Raw genomic sequence first — 20,238 nt, 5'->3', positions numbered from 1 at the left:
TGCACATTACTGCTGACTCATGGACCAGCAGGCATGGACAGGGACGTTGCCTATCTTTCACCGCGCACTGGGTGACTCTTCTGGCAGCTGGGAAGGATGCAGGACAGGGTGCAGTAGTGTTGGAGGTTGTTCCACCACCACGCCCCCAAATTCTACTAGTGGTGATTCTGCCACACCTCTCTCCTCCACCCCCTCCTCTTCTTCCTCCATGGCCTCTTCCTGTGCTGATTTGTCCTCGGACCCAGCGGTGCTCCGTAGGCGTTCAAGGGACTACGCAAGCACGCAGGCAAAAAGACGCCATGCGGTGCTTGAGCTGGTGTGCTTGGGGGACAAGAGCCACACTGGGACACAGATTCTGTCAGCTCTGCAAGGGAGATTCAGAGGTGGTTGACGCCATGCCAGCTTAAGCCAGGTATGGTGGTTTGCGACAGTGGCACCAACCTCCTCTCCGCCCTCCGACAGGGACAACTGACCCATGTGCCCGGTTTGGCTCACGTCCTTAACTTGGTGGTGCAGCGGTTCTTGGGCAGGTACTCGGGCTTACAAGATGTCCTGAAGCAGGCCAGGAAAGTCTGTGTGCATTTCTGAAGGTCATATAATGCCAGTGCTCGGCTGGCTGACCTCCAAACGGAATTTAACCTGCCCAAGAACCGCCTAATCTGTGATATGCCCACCAGGTGCAACTCAACGTTGGCCATGCTGCAGCGGCTGCACACGCAGCAGAGGGCCATCAATGAGTACCTATGCGACTATGGCACCAGGACAGGGTCAGGGGAGCTTGTTTTTTTTTCCCCCGTGCTAGTGGGCTATCGGGGATGCATGCACTGTTCTGTCACCATTTGAGGAGGCCACGAGGATGGTGACAGTGCATGCATCAGCGACACTGCCCCTCTTGTCCACCTGTTGGAGCACACGCTGCGTGGAATAATGGACAGGGCACTTGAGGCAGAACAGAGGGAAAAAGAGGAGGACTTCCTTACCTTTCAAGGCCCCCTTTATCCAGACAGTGTTCCTGCATGCCCGCCGATCACACAGGAAGAGGACGAGGAGAGGAGGATTGTGTTAGCATGGAGGTGGAGCCTGGCATTTAGCAGCAGTCTTCAAGGGATCATTTACAGTCCCAAGAAACCCATGGACTTGTATGTGGCTGGGAGGAGGTGGCAGCGGATCATGTCGTCCTTGGTGACCCAGAGGACTCTGGACCGAATGCCTCAGCAAACCTACGCTGCATGGCCTCCCTGATCTTGCAAAGCCTGCAGAAGGATCCTCGTATTCGTATTAAAGGGAGGGATGATTACTGGCTGAAAACCCTCCTTGACCCACATTACAAGGGTAAGGTTGCGGACCTTATCTTGCTGTCACAGAGGGAGCAGAGGGTGAAACCTCTTCGGGAGGCCTTGCAGAAAGGTTTGTGCAACGTGTTTCCAGAGCCTGGGAGGTTACAATTTCCTGGTCCTCATGGACAACGGGTTGCTGAGGCTTTGATCAGTCACAGAAGGAGTGGTGGAGAAGGTTGCCATCTGAGCGATGCGTTCAGACAGTTTTTTTTTTTTTAGTCCGCAACCCCGAGGTCTGATCGGTTCCAGCAACCATCGCCAGCGTCTGATTCACATCATGCAGGATTACCTAGGGGCAAGATCAGACTTAGACACCTTTCCCACTGAAAATCCTCTGGGTTACTGGGTCTTGAGGATGGATCACTGGCCAAGCTTGCACAGTATGCAATTGAGCTACTGGCCTGTCCTGCATCCAGCGTTCTTTCGGAACGCACATTCAGTGCTGCTGGAGGCTTTGTAACCAATCACAGGGTGCGCCTGTCCATCGACTCGGTCGTTCGACTGACCTTCATAAAAATGAATCAGTCTTGGATCACCAGCTACCAAGCACCTGCTGCTGATGTAACCGAATTATTATTATTTTTTTTTTTATGTGAGATCCCTTCAAGACAGCTTATGCTGATGCTGAGTGACTACTCTGTTATGCTGAGTGATAATCCTCTTCCTCCTCAATTTTCATGCTGATAGCTTGTAAGTACATTTTTGGTTCTGGGCACCGCCACCAGTGGAAAAGGCCCAATTTTTCTGCCCCTGTTTAACAGGGGAGTGTAATTACAATTTTTGATGCAATACTATGCAGCAGGGCTCATTCCTGCGCTCCAACTAGAGTATCTGAGAGGGGTTGTAGTGTTGTGGCACCAATGCCTAAGGTCCAATTTTTCTGCCCTTGTTCAACAGGGACATGTAATTACAATTCTTGATCTAATATTGCACAGCAGGGCCCATTCCTGCGCCCACCAAGAGTAACTGTGAGGGCTTACAGTGTTGTGGCAACACCAACACCTAAGGCCCCAATTTCTGCATAGTGTATAGGGCAGGCCCCTACCCAAACATCCTACTTGCAAACGGAAGGAGACAACAGGAAGTGAGATGAAATCTACCCCTAGGAAGGGAAATTCTCTCCTGTAAGAGTTAATATGGGAAAAACGTCTCTCCTCTTCACTGATGCTTTATCACCAATCCTTGTCTCGTTAAAAACCCCAAACTTTCAAAAAAAATTTGTCATTGGGACAGAAAGTGAGGTGAAATCTTCTGAAGAGGTGCACAGACAGCAAAACAAATGTTACAGGGGTGATGACCCTTCCCTATGTTTTCCAAAAAGCTTAAAAATAGATTTTTTGGCTCGAGCTACACTTTAAAAATGTACCAGTTCAAAATTGCAAACAGATTCTATTTAACAACAAACCTACAGTCCCGGTCTTGTTTGCACCACCTGTATGCTGCTGTTCAGAGTATATAGGGCCTGGGCTTTTTTTAATTCGGGTGCGGGGTTCCCCTTAATATCCATACAAGACCCCAAGGGCCTGGTAATGGCCTGGGGGGATGGGGTACCCATGCCGTTTTGTCTCACTGATTTTCATCCATATTGCCGGAACCCAACATTACATAAAAGCCGCAGTTTTAAATGACTTTTATTCCTTTTAAAAATGTCATTTTGTTCAGGGACTGTTCTAAGCACGGGAAACACGCGCCACTTTACAGGCATACTATAGACACACCCCCAGGTACGATATTTAAAGGAATATTTCACTTTTTTTTTTTTTTCACTTTAAGCATCATTAAAATCACTGCTCCCGAAAAAACTTCAGTTTTAAAAACCTTTTTTTTTGCATTGATACATGTCCCCTGGGGCAGGACCCGGGTCCCCAAGCCCTTTTTAGGACAATAACTTGCATATTAGCCTTTAAAATTAGCACTTTTGATTTTGAACGAGTCCCATAGACTTTAATCGGGTTCTAAAGTTCACGCGAACTTTCGGTCTGTTCGCAGGTTCTGGTGCGACCTAAACCGGGGGGTGTTCAGCTCATCCCTAGGCAACAGGTGTTGGTTGGCAAGCTAAAGAGCTTGGCAGGATTGTTGCATAGGGGCTTGGTGAGCCTTATTAAAATACTAAACCCAGGTACTCCCCTTCTTATGGCTTGCAAAGTCCTCAAATAAGAGGAGCGGGGCTAACGCTACAGGAAAGGGCACACCTATGTCGTCAGCTACTGAGGAGCCTAGTTGAAACTCTAGTGTTGTATCCTCTGAGAGACCAGAGGCTTCTGGGCAATCTGAGCTGCTGCGCCTGTCCGGTATTGTGCCTACAGTCAACGATGCTGCTTCAGCCTTTATCACCAGAGATGAACTGTCCTGGGCAATAGCTGGGTTAGAGCACAAGATTGCTGGCATTATTGCCTCCATCCTGCAAGTTGGCAAGAAGCGTGACAGATCCCCCTCCCCTATGCCTCCTAATTTGGAGCAGGAAAAGGGTTGAAGATGGGGAAGAAGTAAATGCCAAGGATTCTATGGAGGGCCTAGCAGATGAGTCTGCTTCTGAGGAATCTGGGCCAGAAGTTGTCCAGTTGGTATTAGCCTCTCAGTCGCAGAGGCTTTTGATCCAGACTCTTACCGAGATGGTTCGTTCTGCCGTTAAGTTACCTCCTGCTGAGGTTTCTGAGCCTCGGTTGTCCTCTTTGGGATCCCTGAAGCCTCCTCAGGCTTCACAGGCTTTCCCCTTGCACCTGCTGTTGGAACAGGCGGTGTATGCTGATTGGGAACAACCTGACAGGATTTTTGTTCCTCCTAAAGAGTTTTTCCCTTTTTATATCCCATGGAGGAAAAGTTTAAGAAATGGAGCATGGTAGCCGTAAATGCGGCGATCTCTTCCTTTAAACAAGAACTTAACTTGTCCAGTGGATAACGCACAGGGCTTGAAAGACCCTGTTGACAAGAAATTGGAGTCATTAATAAAAGCTTCCTTTTCTTTGGCCAGTTCAGCTATTCAGCCAGCTGTCACAGCAATTGAAGTCTGCCAGTCCTTTTAAGGATCAGGTCAGATGGCCTGATAGGCCTAATCAGGAGGATGATCTTGCTGAAAATAGGGCAGCTATTCCTTGAGTGCTGTGTTTTGCTATAGTGGCCTTAAAGGATTCTATAGAGCAAGTCTCTCATCTGGCTCTCCGTCTGTACATGTGTGCAGACTTGTGTGGCTTAAGAACTGGTCAGCCGAGCCTCCCTGTAAGAAGTTATTGGCAGGGTTCCCCTTCCCTGGGGAAAGTTTGTTTGGTGATGATCTGGACAAATACATCCAAAAGATTTCCGGAGGAAAGAGTCCTATTCTTTCTGTAAGGAGGACCAGGCATCCCTTGTTTAAAACCTCTGGGACTTCTTCAGGTATTTCAGCACCAAGGCAGTTCTGCCGCCAACAGGGCGCTAGAGCCAGGGGCAAGCCGCAGGGTCAGGACCAGAAAAAACCCTGGGTCCAGAACTCTGCTAAACCCGGCACCAAGGCCTCCTTTTGAGGGGATGCCCCCACTCTATCTGGTGGGGGGAAGGCTGCTCTAATTTGCGGACATTTGGAGAACAGTGGTTCAGGATGAGTGGGTCACCTCAACAGTGTATCGCGGTTACAAGCTGTTATTACGGAGGTTTCCTCCTCAGAGGTATTTAAGATCCAACATTCCTGTGGATCCTCCAAAAAGAAATGTATTGTTTCAAGAACTAGAGCAGTTGGTGCATCAGGGGCTGATCATACAGGTTCCTGTGTCTGAAAGAGGCACAGGGTTTTATTGAAACCTGTTCACGGTTCTAAAACCAAATGGGACATGAGGCAAATCTTGGACCTAAGATCCCCATAACTAACATCTGTTACTCCATTCCTTCAGGATGGAATCATTCCGCTCGGTAGTAGCCTCACTTCAGATGGGAGACTTCTTAGCCTCCATCGATATCAAGGACCCATATTTACACGTACCTATCTTTCAGCCTCATCAGAGGTTCCTGCGATTTGCAGCAGAGGAATGTCGTTTGCAGTTTGTGGCACTGCCCGTGGGGCTTGCCACAGCACCTTGGGTGTTTACAAAGATCCTAGCACCTGAACTGTTTTTTTTTTTTTTTTTTTTTTTTTTTTTTTAAGGGCCCAGGGGATCTTGGTGCTCGGATATTTGGACAACCTCCTGCTCAGAGATCACTCACTACAGGCCCTGGAACACAGTGTAGCCTGCACAGTGCGGTATTTAGAAAGCCTGGGCTAGGTCATTAATACTGAAAAGTCATCCTTGAGACCAGCTTAGAGTCTCAAGTATCTGTCTGATCCTGGATACGGTCCAGGCAAAGGTATTTCTACCACCCATAAAAATCTGGGCCCTGAAGGATCAGGTGCATCAGGAAAGGGGCACCAGGCAACCCACCATTCGGCTCTGTGTAAGTCTTCTGGGAGGAATTGTGTCCTCCTTCGAGGCACTTCCCTATGCTCAATTCCATTCCAGGCCTATAAAAGACGTTTTGTTGGCTGGGAACAGGAGAGCACAAGCCTTGGATTACCCCATGTCCTTATCTCCCCAGGCACGCTTAAGCCCAAGCTGGTGGTTGCAGGCTCAGAACCTGCAAAAGGGAAGATCCTTCCTCCCTGGTGTCTTGGAGAGTACTGACCACAGATGTCAGTCTCTCGGGCTGGGCAGCGACCCCAGAGGGGCTCACAGCTCAAGGGGGATGGTCAAGGCCAGAGCAGAGCCTGGCCATCAACATCCTGGAGTTGTTGGTGGTAAGTCTGGCCCTATGGTCCTGGATGGTGGAGATTCAGGACTGTCCCATCAGGGTTCAGTCTAACGATGCCACTGCAGTGGCCTATATAAGACCACCAGGGTGGTACCAGGAGCCGTTCAACTTGGGAGAACCTGAACCACATATTAACCTGGGCAGAGGGACCTGTACCGGTTCTATCGGAGGTCCATATCCCGGGAGTAGAGAACTGGAAGGCAGATTATCTCATCCATCAGCAGGTCTGCCCAGGGGAATGGTCCCTACATCCAAACGTGTTTTGGGGATGGCCAGAGGACGATCTATTGGCATCCAGGTTCAACAAGCTACAGCAGTTTGTGTCCCGAACAAGGGATCCCCTGGCAATCAGAGCAGATGCTCTAGTAGTTCCATGTAACCAGTTCTCTTGATTTATGCTCCCCCCCCCCCCCCGATCCCTCTCCTTCCACATTTTGTTGCGCAGGATTCGGAGAGAGGGGGTTCCAGTCATCCTGGTGGCACCAGCCTGGCCAGGAAGGTCCTGGTTCACAGAGATCGTGAGAGTGGCAATAGACGGGCCATGGACGATTCCACGCTGCCTGATCTACTTTCTCTCAAGGTCCTATATTCCACCTCAATTTGCAAATTTGACATCATGGCTATTGAAGCCAGGGTGTTAAGGGATCATGCTATCTTGGGACCGGTGAATGCCAGAAAAACGGTCACTAGTAATATCTATTATAAGGTCTGGAATACTGTTATATTGCTTGGTGTGAAGCCAGAAAATGGCATCCTCGCAAATACGTGATTGGGAGAATTCTCTTTTCTACAGTCATCTGTGGAAATCAGATTGGCTTTGAGTACAATCAGAGGTCAGATTTCGGACTTGTCAGTATTCTTCCAAGGGCCCTTAGCCTCCCATTCACTGATCCAAACCTTTATGGAAGGGTTAACTTGTTTGCTTCCCCTCCCCCATTAGGTCACCTATGTGTCCTTGGGACTTACATGTTGGTGCTGTCTGTGTTACAGAAACAACCATTTGAGCCTATCAAGGAAATTCCATTAGTCTTGTTGTCATGCAAGCTAGGCTTCCTGATGGCCATCACCTCGGCTTGAAGGGTATTGGAGTTGTCGGCCCTTTCGTGCAGGAAACCTTATTTTATCCTTCACAGGGCCGATCCTGGGCGGGTGCACGGGGTGCACTGCACCCCGGCACCACAGAGCGGGGGCGCCAAAGTGCCAGGGTATCGTCAGTCCCGAGTGTGCTGTCTTGCGCCCGTGGCAGTATGCACATTTTCACTGCCCCCCCGGGACGCCCGCGGCACTGTGTATAAATCAGCATATTCCCCGCCTCACGGCAATGTGCATATTGCCCGCCCCCGGTGCTGTGCATATAGCATATTCCCACCCGCGCTCCCCGCCCGCTGCACATCCCTCGCCTGGCGCCCGCTGTATATTCCGTACGAGGAGGAGGTAGGCTAGGTCTGCCCCACCTCCTCCCCATGTGCCCGCCCACAACCCCTTCATGAAGCCAATCTGTGCCCGGGAAGGGAGTGTGGGCAGGAGATTTCAAATCAGCCAGTGAGCCAGCGATCCTGCCTGATGTTGCTGCCTAAGTGCCTGTGCCTCTGAAGACAATGCAGCCTGGGTGAGTGATCTCTCCCCTCTCTCTTTTTTCTAAATGTGCCATAGCGTTCCAAGATTCCATGTATAGTCTTCCATGTGCCATAGCCTTCCATGTTCCACAGCCTTCCAGCCTTTCATGTGCCACAGCCTTCCATGTTCCATAGCCTTCCAGCCCTCCATGTCCCATAGCCTTCCATGTGCCATAGTCTTCCTGCCTTCCATATGCCATAGTGGTCCTTCCTTCCTGCCTTCTGTGTGCCATAGTGGTCCTTCCTTCCTGCCTTCCATGTGCCATAGTGATCCCTCTTTCCTGCCTTCTATGTACCATAGTAATCATTCCTGCCTTCTGTGTGCCATAGTGATCCTTCCTGTCTTCCATGTACCATTGTGATCCTTCCTGCCTTCCATGTACCATTGTGAGCCCTTCTTCCTGCCTTCCATGTACCATTGTGAGCCCTTCTTCCTGCCTTCCATGTACCATTGTGAGCCCTTCTTCCTGCCTTCCATGTACCATTGTGAGCCCTTCTTCCTGCCTTCCATGTACCATTGTGAGCCCTTCTTCCTGCCTTCCATGTACCATTGTGAGCCCTTCTTCCTGCCTTCCATGTACCATTGTGAGCCCTTCTTCCTGCCTTCCATGTACCATTGTGAGCCCTTCTTCCTGCCTTCCATGTACCATTGTGAGCCCTTCTTCCTGCCTTCCATGTACCATTGTGAGCCTGCCTTCCATGTACCATAGTGAGCCCTCCTTCCTGCCTTCCATGTACCATAGTGTTCCCCCATTGCTTTTTTCTATGTACCATAGTGTCCCTCCTTCCTTTCTTCCATGTACCATAGTGATCCATTCTTCCTTCCATGTACCATAGTGATCCCTCCTTCTTTTCTTCCATGTACCATAGTACATCTATAGTGTGTGTCTTTCCTAGGGTGACACCTAGGGTCAAAAATCCTTGCACCAACCCTGTTTGGTGGGCACTGGTGAGGCTGCATTTGATGGGCACTAATGAGGCTACATTGATCTCCTGTCTGCAGTCTCTGGCCGTCTATTTTATCAGGTCTGCAGTCTCTGACCATCCATTGTATCATGTCTGCAGTCTCTGACCATCCATTGAATCATGTCTGCAGTCTCTTGTTTCTCTCAGCCTCAATTGGCAGAAGAGAGACGACTGCACTCCTTGGATGTAGTGCAAGCAGTCAGAGTTTATTTGTCTAGATGAGGAGATCCAAGAATCAGACTCCTTTTTTTGTTTTACCAGAAGGACCCAAGAAGGGGCAGGCAGCTTCCAAAGCTTCCAGGGGTGTAGGAACCTCCTGGGCTTTTTGCCATCAGGTATCTGTGGCTCAGATTTGTAAGGCTGCTACCTGCTCTTCAGTGCATATGTTCACAAAATTTTATCAGGAGGATGTTCGAGCAGCCGAGGATTCGGCTTTTGGCTGCAGTGTACTGCGGGCTGCTGTATAGATCTGATGGCTATTGTTTTGGCAGGGTTTCTCCCTTCCCTCAAGGCTATTGGTCTGGGATGCCCCAGTAAGTAAGGAATAATAGCTTCAACTCTGTCTTCTGTGATGTACTCAAAAGGATTTTACAGGAAAGTATGATGAAAAAATCCTATTTTTATATAATGCAGAAGTGATTTTACTGTTGTGGGTTTAGTAACACTTTGATTCAGGTGGGAACCGGCTCTTAAACAGGAAGTGTGGTGTGATTTTCAGCCCACTCATTTGAATTTGGTGGTGTTCAATTGCATCCAAAGTAGTGCATGCATTACTTTTTAAAAACACTGCACCTGATTGCATGGCACTGTGGTACTATGTGATCTGGTGCAGGGAAATGCAGGAATACTTTGACACCCACAGCAGATCGCACACCCAGTTCTGATGTGAATGAGCCTTAAAAGAAATGCATTCTGTGAATAGCAGCAGTGCTGAGTCAGTGACAACCTGTGGTCAGTATGTAGAGGGGAAGCAGCTCAGCACAGGATCTGGAAGATGGCAGTTATCCCTGTAGTAGTGCCAACTGCAACAGTGATTCCCCAGAAGTTGTGATCAGTGTGCAGAGGGGAAGCTGCTCAGCCAAAGAACACGAAAGATGGCAGCTATCACTGTAGTAGTGCCGACTACTACAGTGATTGTCACCTTCCCCTGCAGATCATCAGGTATAAGATATGCATACTTACATTGGTCCAAGATGGACCAATATAGGTATTCAATAAAGAACATTCTTGGACTTCAGCTTTAAATAATAATGTAAAAGTTTATTTATTCAACTGTTTATATAATTGTGACATATTACAGCACAGAATTACTCTGTACACTCTGCTTATCCTCTCTATATACTGCATTGTACATGTGCTGTAGATAATATACTTTACATGTGTACACCCCCCCCCCCCCTCTCAGGGGAGAGAGGGGGTGGAGCCAGGTCGGGGGGTCCGTGGCTAAATGGACACAGGGAGCTGTGACACAGCTCAGGTGCCCCCATAGCAAGCTGCTTGCTGTGGGGGCACTAAACTAGAGGGAGGGGCCAGGATCACAGAAGAGAGACCTGAAAAGAGGAGGATCCGGGCTGCTCTGTGCAAATCTACTGCAACAGAGCAGGTAAGTATAACATGTCTGTTATTTTTATAGGGAAAAAATAGACTTTACAATCACTTTAAAATTTGTTGTGAATTAGTACCAGTGAATGAACACAATGGGTTTAATTTACTAAACCTGGAGAGTGCAAAATCTGGTGCAGAAACCAGTCAGCTTCCAGTGTTTGTTTTTTTTTTTTTTTTTTTGTCAAAGCTCGATTGAACAAGCTGAAATTAGCTCTCGTTCACACATTTCGGTCCGACTATGGGGGCGACTTGAAAGACATCTGTGCGGGTTCATGCACAGATGTCTATTTAAATCACCCCTGAAGTCACCAAAAGTAGTGCAGGAACTACTTTTGGAAATTGCAGCAGAGTCGGCGTCACACCAATTGGGACACTCCTATTGCCGGCAATAGGCTCTGATTTGACATGCAATTTGACCTGTCAAATCGCGCTGATGTGAACGGGGGCTTTGAAGCTGATTGGTTACCATGCACAGCTGCATCAGATTTAGCACTCTCTAGTTTTAGTAAATCAACCCCAATGTATTGTTATTGGTTAGAATAAATGGTGGTTTGAGCATACATGAACACACAGAAGGTAGTTTCAAATACAGTCCACTATATTCACTATGCCAAAGTAACTTCGAATAGAGTTTACACCACTACACTGGAATCCACACCTATATTGGCAAAGTCCGCAATAATCAGTGTATATAAGCATTAAATGTATGGTGAATTATAATACTATAACTAGTCTAGAGTGCATTCTGGGACAATAGGATATAGTGCAATGTCCCCTGCGAGGTACCCCTTAGCATAAGGTCTCTGTTTAGCAGCTGTAAAGGGGTAGTCTTTAATCCTAACTCTTTAGACAGCTAGAGTTGGGGCCTAGCTATACCATTGCCGTACATGAATAGTCCCAGTCAAGCCTGCAGGCAGCAGTAAGGCTCCTAAAGGGCTCAGTCTCTCTACCAGCAGTTATTACCCACAGCAGCAGCTCACTAGTCTCTGCGATATTGCAGGTCACCATCTGGTCACACATAGAGATTAGTCCACTCTTCTCTCTGCACCCAGGTGACTGTCTGTCAGCACACCTGGACTCCACACTCTGGATCTTACTCAGACAATCATTATACAGCAGTGATGGTTCACACTGGACAGCAATGTGCACACTCTGGGCTCCCTTATGGCAAGATGAAACTGTGTCATGTACAGCCGAAGAAAATGCAGCGCTTTCCCATCCTGGCAATCTTCCTCTGGGAATTGCAGTTCAAAATTTCTTTATTACAGTGCTTACAGAGTCTCTCTCCTCTGGACTACAGTTCCCACAGTGCAGTGCTGCCTGATTCAGTCTATTGAACTCTTCCTACTCAGCAGCTCTCCCCTCTTGCTGATATACAGTAGCTGATAACCATTTCAGCACCACAGGGCAGCAGCTACAGAGAGAAATTGCAGCCAGTTTTTCTCTCATTCTCCATTCTTAGCCAAACACCTGGCTACACACTCTTGCAGTTGGCATACTTGGCTGTAGATTATACACACCACTTTGTAAGCTGTACTGTATGTTACAATGGTAATGATCACAATAAAATATATAGTCTAATCTAATATAGTCTGTATGATATGTTTGAGCTCCCTTCACACTTATGCATGTTCTTGCATGCATTACTGTGTGTTATGATGTACACTAATACACTACTGCCAATTATTGTGAGTGACCTCTCTCTCTCTCTCTCTCTCTCTCTCTCTCTCTCTCTCTCTCTCTCTCTCTCTCTCTCTCTCTCTCTCTCTCTCTCTCTCTCTCTCTCTCTCTCGACAGGCAGCAGAATAGTTGATACACTACAAGGGACCAATACTGTGGATAAGTTATAGTTGTAGAAACAATAACAACAACCATGATATCAGCTAGCCAACAAGGTTTAACCTTTGGGATTTTTGACAGCATTAGGTATACTGGTTTCATTTCGGCCTCAAGCAGAAGGTCAGAGGGCAAGAAATCTACTATAATAAAGCTGGCCAAACATGGATAGAATTTCATTGGAAAAAAACATTTTGTAATGTTTGTTCCACCTTTTCAAAGTTAATGGGGTCAAATCGGCCATTATTTTTCGACCATAGCGATGAAAAATCGAATGAGCATCTGGAATTCTTGAAATTCTACCATTAAATGTGGTTTCAGAAATTCCATTAATTTCCAAAATTGAATGTTAAATACAAACCAAATTGTGAAGTACTTTTCAACGACGTCTCTGATGGCAATATTTAATGCACTGATGAGATTTTTCTTAATCAGTGTGTGGTTAGCCTAAGGCAGCTAAGAAAATGTTTTTTACTCCACGGGGGGGTCTGTGACCAACAATGATCCTGAGGTCTGACTTCAGCCCTTCTATAGTTAGCTTTCTTTAACAGTCTCCTTAATGGGGCCCCCTCCTACCCTAGGCCCAACAGAAGCTGCATGGACTTCAGTGGCTCAGGAGTGCGTAACAGAGTAGGTATTGTGTGGTCAGGAGTGGGTATCGTAGTGAGTGCAGGAGTCAGGAGTGGGTATCACAGAGAGGGCAGGGGTCAGGTGTGGATGTTGAAGGGAGTGCAGGGGACAGGTGGAGTATAGCAGAGGGTATGGGGTCAAGAGTGGTATCACAGAGATTGCATTGGTTTAGGAGTGGGTATAATAGCCTGCAAGGGCTAGGAATTGGTGTTAAAGGGAGTGAAACTCTCAGGAGTGTATAACAGAGAGAGTGCAAGGTTTAGATGTGCGTAACTTACAAATTGCAGGGCTCAGGAGTGCATATCACACAGGGTACAGGGGTCAGGAGTATGTAATGTGCAGGGGTCAGTAATGGATGTTGAGCGTGCAGGTGACAGATTGGGTACAGCAGAGAGCGTGGGGTCAGAAGTGGGTATCGCAGAAATTGCACAGGTCAGGAGTGGGTATATTACAGAGTGCAAGGGCTAGGAATTGGTGTTGAAGGGAGTGAAACTTTCAGGAGTGCATATCACACAGAGAACAGTGGTCAGAAGAATGTAATGCACAGATTTCAGGGGTCAGGAGTGGGTAATGCAGAGCGTTCAGGAGTTAGCTGTGAATAAAACACAGAGCGCAAGATTCAGGAGTATGTGATGCACAGAATACAGGTGTCAGGAATGCACGATGAACAGAACGAAGGGCTCAGAAGTGTATAACACACACAGTGCAGGGGTCAGGAGTGTGTGATGTAGAGTACAGGAGTATACACCATCAAAAGTGCAGGGTTCAGGGGTTAGGAGTTATATTGCAGAGAGTGCATGGGTGAGTGTGGAGCAGGGCCGTCTTTAATATTGATTCGACCCTGGGCAAAAAATTTCTTGGGCCCCCCTCCATGCAGTTTCGCTTTCCACCTTCTCTGAGAAATACAATAAATAGCAGCTAGACTCAAATTCCTTTTGCCAGAGGTTACAGTGTATGATTACCGCTCACTGACTGGTTGCTAGAGGTTACAGCACACATTACGGTTCACTGATTAGTTGCTAGAGGTTACAACACAAGATTTCTGCTTGTTTGGTTGCTAGAGATTACTGTACATTAATACTGCTCACTGATTGGTTGCTAGAGGTTACTGCTCATCATTACTGCCTACTGATTGGTTGCTAGAGGTTGGCGACTAATGTAATAGGGGTTTACATTGACCACTAATGTAATAGAAGCATTAGTAACCACCAATGTAAGGGGGATATTCACACTGACCACTAGTGTGAATGAAAGCATTCTACACTAAGCACCAAAGTAATGAAAAGATTTACACTGACCACCATTGTAATTGAGACATTTGGCCTGTGTTCACATTTGCTGACACCACAGAAACGTGCTGCCCTTTAGCAGATACACAGAAGTGCCATTAATTGTTAATGACACCCTCATGCATCTGCTGACGTGTGCCTTGGCACTGTGTGATTTTGAAAAAAGGGTTTGGGACTTTCTTCTGCATTTGTAGCGCATAGAGCAGCCCATTGAAATGAATGGGCTGCCTTACACATGACCTACATCTTTATCCACCCTGTCAGTACACCTTTGCATCCTAAAACCCATGCTAAGCTCTGCACCCTAAACCTCCCCCATCCTCACCACTCCAATCCCCCTCCCCTTTAACTCTACCTGCCTCCTCTGCACATCTTTGCACCCACCTTCCTTACCTCCATACATCCCTCCTCCTTGCTTACCTGTGCACCCAAAACTGTAATTCCTTCTCTGCCTATCTCTGCACACCCCACATTACACCCCCCCCCCCCCAATTTTGCTTACCTTTGCAGAACAGGCTGATGTTAGGCTTAATGGCCACAGTTGTAGGCAGGACTTTCAAGCATGTCCCTTTATCTCCCAGTGGGCAGCATTCAGTATAGGTGACGGTGGATATGACCTCAGCAGGGCATGACATACATATGAATTTACATATGAATGTCACTGGTATTTACATGTAAACACAGGGTCTGCAGGTGAGTCATCTGTACACAACAGTAGGGCAGAGCTGGGCCGCATTAGTAACAGAACTTCACAGATATCAGGACACAGCATGGGACTAAAACCTCAAGGGACAAGAAAATTTAAACTGGGATAGTTGGCAAGAATGAGGCAGCTGCTTTGGGCCCCACCACAATGATAGGGCCCAGGACAGCTGCCCCTTTTGCTTTGCCATAAAGACGGTCCTGGTGTGGAGCATACAGAATTCAGGATTCAAGAGTGGGCATTGCAGAGAGTGAAGGGCTTAGGGATGTGTAATGCACAGAGCTCAGGGCTCAGAAGCATGTAATGCACAGTTTTACATGCATGTGATGACTAGGGCTCACTTAGCAACATCCTGGGAGTACTTAGCAACGTCCTGTGAGTATTTTAGTTTGGCTTCATAAGGTATGTAAATGGCCTACACTCGTAGCAAGAGCTTTATTCAACTTTAGCCAGAGCTGCACAGTGTGTTTTTATCTACAGATGCCCCTTATCTGCATAGGCAGTTTTGTGGTAAAGGTGAACTATCCCTTCAAAGTACAACTAAAAGTAAATTTTTTTTTTTTTTTAATTTCTTTTTGGATGAGTACAGGAGGGTTGTAATACCTGGTGTGTGTGGTGTGTTTTTTTTTTTTTTTTTTTTCCCCCCATCCATGTCCTTCATGTCCTGTCCCATATTCCAGGCAGGAAGTGAAATTATATTCCTCCAAAGTGAGGCAATCCCTGGTGGTTAGAGTACCAAGGTCACCACAACCAGTGTTCAGTTGAAAGATTTCCCCTCCATTCTAGTGACAACTAGAAAGCACCCACCCCCCTAGATTGAGGGCATGCAGCGTGGTACGGTTCAGGAGGGGGGGCGCTCACTCGTCCACACCCCTTTTCCTGGCCGGGCTACGTGCTCGGATAAGGGTCTGGTATGGCTGTTGGGGGGGACCCCCGCTCCGTTTTTTTTTTTTTTTTTCAGTGTAGGAGGTTCCCCTTAAAATCTATATCAGACCCAAGGGCCTGGTATGCTTTTGGAGGGGGAACCCATGCCAAATTATTTTTTTTAAATTTTTTTTTTTTTTTTTTTTTAATTTGGTGCGGAGTTCCTCCTCAAGATCATCAGAGCACAAGTCGGATCATGCAAGATGGCGATCCGACTTTGATCCGACTTCAATGATAGTCAATGGGCTGAAGTAGAATCAAAGTCGGACCAAAGTAGTACAGGGAGCATTTTCAAAGTCGGACCGACTTGTGTCGGACCAGTTGAGACGGCTCCCATAGGGAAACATTGATTTTTGTACTCTGACATGTAAAAAATCCTTTAATGTCAAAAGCTTTTCCTGATTGGGAATGAGTAAATGAGGTACCCTTAATCATGCTACAACCCCTGGCAAAAATTATGGAGTCACCAGTCCCTGAGAATGTTCCTTCAGTTGTTTATTGTTGTAGAAAAAAAGCAGATCACAGACATGGCCAAAAACTAAAGGCATTTCAAATGGCAACTTTCTGGCTTTAAGAAACACTAAAAGAAATCAAGAAAAATAATTGTGGCCAGTAACAGTTAGATTTATAGAACAAGCACAGGGAATAAATTATGGAATCACTCAACTCTGAGGAAAAATTAATAGGATTCATGAAAAACAAACAAACAAAATAACACTCCAACACATCACTAGTACTTTGTTGCACCACCACTGGCTTTTATAACTGCTTGCAGTCTCTGAGGCATTGACTTAATGAGTGATAAACAGTACTCTTCATCAATCTGGCTCCAGCCTTCTCTGATTGCTGTTGCCAAATCATCTTTGCAGGTTGGAGCCTTGTCATGGACCATTTTCTTTAACTTCCACCACAAATTTTCAATTGGATTGAGATCCGGACTGTTTGCAGGCCATGACATTGACCTTGTGTGTCTTTCTTCAAGGAATTTTTTCACAGTTTTTGCTCTATGGCAAGATGCATTATCATATTGATAACTGATTTCATCATCCCCAAACATCCTTTCAATAGATGGGATAAGAAAAGTGTCCAAAATTTCAATGTAAACCTGTGCATTTATTGAAGATTTAATGACAGCCATCTCCCCAGTGCCTTTACCTGACATGCAGCCCCATATCATAATTGACTGTGGAAATTTGCATGTTTTCTTCAGACAGTCGTCTGCATAAATCTCATTGGAACGGCACCAAACAAAAGTTCCAGAATCATCAACTTGCCCAATGCAGATTCGAGATTCATCTCTGAATATGACTTTCATCCAATCATCCACATTCCACGATTGCCTTTCCTTAGCCCATTGTAACCTTGTTTTTTTGTGTTTAGGTGTTAGAGGCTTTTCTGTATGTAAATCCCATTTCCTTTAGGTGGTTTCTTACAGTTCGGTCACAGATGATGACTCCAGTTTCCTCCCATTTGTTCCTCATTTGTTTTGTTGTACATTTTCTGTTTTCAAGGCATATTGCTTTAAGTTTTCTGTCTTGACGCTTTGATGTCTTCCTTGGTCTACCGTTATGCTTGCCTTTAACCACCTTCCCATGTTGTTTGTATTTGGTCCATGTTTTAGACACAACCGACTGTGAAAAACCGTGAGAAATATATAAATGCAGCGCTAAGTGACATTTAACATGTGTTCAGTGAATACAAAAATATATCACCTTTCAAAGGTAATATGTGTACTCATCACTAAGAGTGTGATGATAATTCAAAAAAAAAAAAAAAAAACATGGTAAGACTTGTACATGGTATGATGAGTACACGTATTACCTTTGAAAGGTGATATATTTTTGTATTCACTGAATGCATGTTAAATGTCACTTAGCGCTGCATTTATATATTTCTCACATTTACTATACGGTTATTATACTGGTGATGCTGGCTGCTGATTTATCCTAAAAATAGGAATTTTTCTTAGTAGCGCAACAATACCCCCATTTTTTCATGAAAAACCAACATCTTGTGCAACACTGCGTGATGATTTACCCTCTTTACCTACATACTAACAAGCAGGTTTAATCTGATGCAGGTGTTAGCGTTTGTAATGAAAATTTACAGGGTGATTCCATAATTTTTTCCTCAGAATTGAGTGATTCATAGTTACATATGGTTACATAGTAGGTGAGGTTGAAAAAAGACACAAGTCCATCAAGTCCAACTTATGTGTCAGTATTACATTGTATATCCCTGTATGTTGCGGTCATTCAGGTGATTATCTAATAGTTTCTTGAAACTATCAATGCTCCCCGCTGAGACCACCACCTGTGGAAGGGAATTCCACATCCTTGCCGCTCTTACAGTAAAAAACCCTCTACGTAGTTTAAGGTTAAACCTCTTTTCTTCTAATTGTAATGAGTGGCCACGAGTCTTATTAAACTCGCTTCTGCGAAAAAGTTTTATCCCTATTGTGGGGTCACCAATACAGTACACAATACAGTATTTGTAAATTGAAATCATATCCCCTCTCAAGCGTCTCTTCTCCAGAGAGAATAAGTTCAGTGCTCACAACCTTTCCTCATAACTAATATCCTCCAGACCCTTTATTAGCTTTGTTGCCCTTCTTTGTACTCGCTCCATTTCCAGTACATCCTTCCTCAGAACTGGTGCCCAGAACTGGACAGCATACTCCAGGTGCGGCCGGACCAGAGCCTTGTAGAGTGGGAGAATTATCGTTTTATCTCTGGTGTTGATCCCCCTTTTAATGCATGCCAATATTCTGTTTGCTTTGTTAGCAGCAGCTTGGCATTGCATGCCATTGCTGAGCCTATCATCTGCTAGGACCCCCAGGTCCTTTTCTATCCTAGATTCCCCCAGAGGTTCTCCCCCCCAGTGTATAGATTGCATTCATATTTTTGCCACCTAAATGCATTATACATTTTTCTACATTGAACCTCATTTGCCATGTAGTCGCCCACCCCATTAATTTGTTCAGGTCTTTTTGCAAGGTTTCCACATCCTGCGGAGAAGTTATTGCCCTGCTTAGCTTAGTATCTTCTGCAAATACAGAGATTGAACTGTTTATCTCATCCTCCAGGTCGTTTATGAACAAATTAAATAGGATTGGTCCCAGCACAGAACCCTGGGGAACCCCACTACCCACCCCTGACCATTCTGAGTACTCCCCATTTATCACCACCCTCTGAACTCGCCCTTGTAGCCAGTTTTCAACCCATGTACTCACCCTATGGTCCATGCCAACGGACCTTATTTTGTACAGTAAACGTTTATGGGGAACTGTGTCAAATGCTTTTGCAAAATCCAGATACACCACCTCTACGGGCCTTCCTTTTTATCTAGTTGGCAACTCACCTCCTCATAGAAGGTTAATAGATTGGTTTGGCAAGAACAATTCTTCATGAATCCATGCTGATTACTGCTAATGATACCGTTCTTATTACTAAAATCTTGTATATAGTCCCTTATCATCCCCTCCAAGAGTTTACATACTATTGATGTTAGGCTAACTGGTCTGTAATTCCCAGGGATGTATTTTGGGCCCTTTTTAAATATTGGTGCTACATTGGCTTTTCTCAAATCAGCTGGTACCATTCCAGTCAGTAGACTATCTGTAAAAATTGGGAACAACGGTCTGGCAATCACTTGACTGAGTTCCCTAAGTACCCTCGGATGCAAGCCATCTGGTCCCGGTGATTTATTAATGTTAAGTTTCTCAAGTCTAATTTTAATTCTGTCCTCTGTTAACCATGGAGGTGCTTCCTGTGTTGTGTCATGAGGATAAACACTGCAGTTTTGGTTACTGAAGCCCCCCGATTCACTCGTGAAGACTGAGGAGAAGAATACATTTCCATAATTTATTCCCTGTGCTTGTTCTATAAATCTAACTGTTACTGGCCACCACAATTATTTTTCTTGATTTCTTTTAGTGTTTCTTAAAGCCAGAAAGTTGCCATTTGAAATGCCTTTAGTTTTTGGCCATGTCTGTGATCTGCTTTTTTTTTCTACAACAATAAACAACTGAAGGAACATCCTCAGGGACTGGTGATTCCATCATTTTTGCCAGGGGTTGTAGAACGTTGTGCACAAGATAAACAAGGGAAGGAACCATTCCTCTTAGGACCTAGAAATGTTGGTACTCCCATCACTTTCTCACTCTGACAATCTGGTACCATCTTATAGGAGGGGATGAACTATTAGGGATGTGGTTATCAAGTCAGAATTTCAGAGTGAGAAAGTGATGAGTGCAGCCCTCAAAATTTCCACTCGCATTTGGCGAGTGGAAATAATTTGAGGGCGAGTGTTCCGGCTTGGGCAGGTCCAATAAATTGATCATGTGAGATGCAGCAGTGCTGAGGCCAGATGGAAGGAATGTGACTGCAGTCTGGTCTCTGCTGGCACTGCACGGACAAGTGACAATCAGCAGCAGGACAGCTGGGCTCAGGATTCGGGCAGCCGCATCGGCACCTTCTGTTCTTGGCTGGCTGTTCACTTGTCTTCACTCCTGAGTGCATGTAAATGCTCTTTGCTGAATGTCGACGGCTCACCTCCATGGTCCACCCACTGGTCAG

At 46.0% G+C, this 20,238-nt stretch overlaps 1 protein-coding gene across 3 annotated transcripts in view; it reads left to right on the top strand.

Annotated features, from left to right (window-relative positions):
- The window catches only part of LDAF1 (lipid droplet assembly factor 1), a 241,716-nt gene that overhangs the window by 8,173 nt on the left and 213,305 nt on the right, over nt 1-20,238 (top strand). The window lies entirely within an intron of this gene.

This window comes from Aquarana catesbeiana, linkage group LG06 (assembly GCF_042186555.1).
Source record: "Aquarana catesbeiana isolate 2022-GZ linkage group LG06, ASM4218655v1, whole genome shotgun sequence".
NCBI lineage: Eukaryota > Metazoa > Chordata > Amphibia > Anura > Ranidae > Aquarana > Aquarana catesbeiana.
Note: the sequence above shows the minus strand (reverse complement) of the source record. Positions and strands in the feature narration are given on the sequence as shown.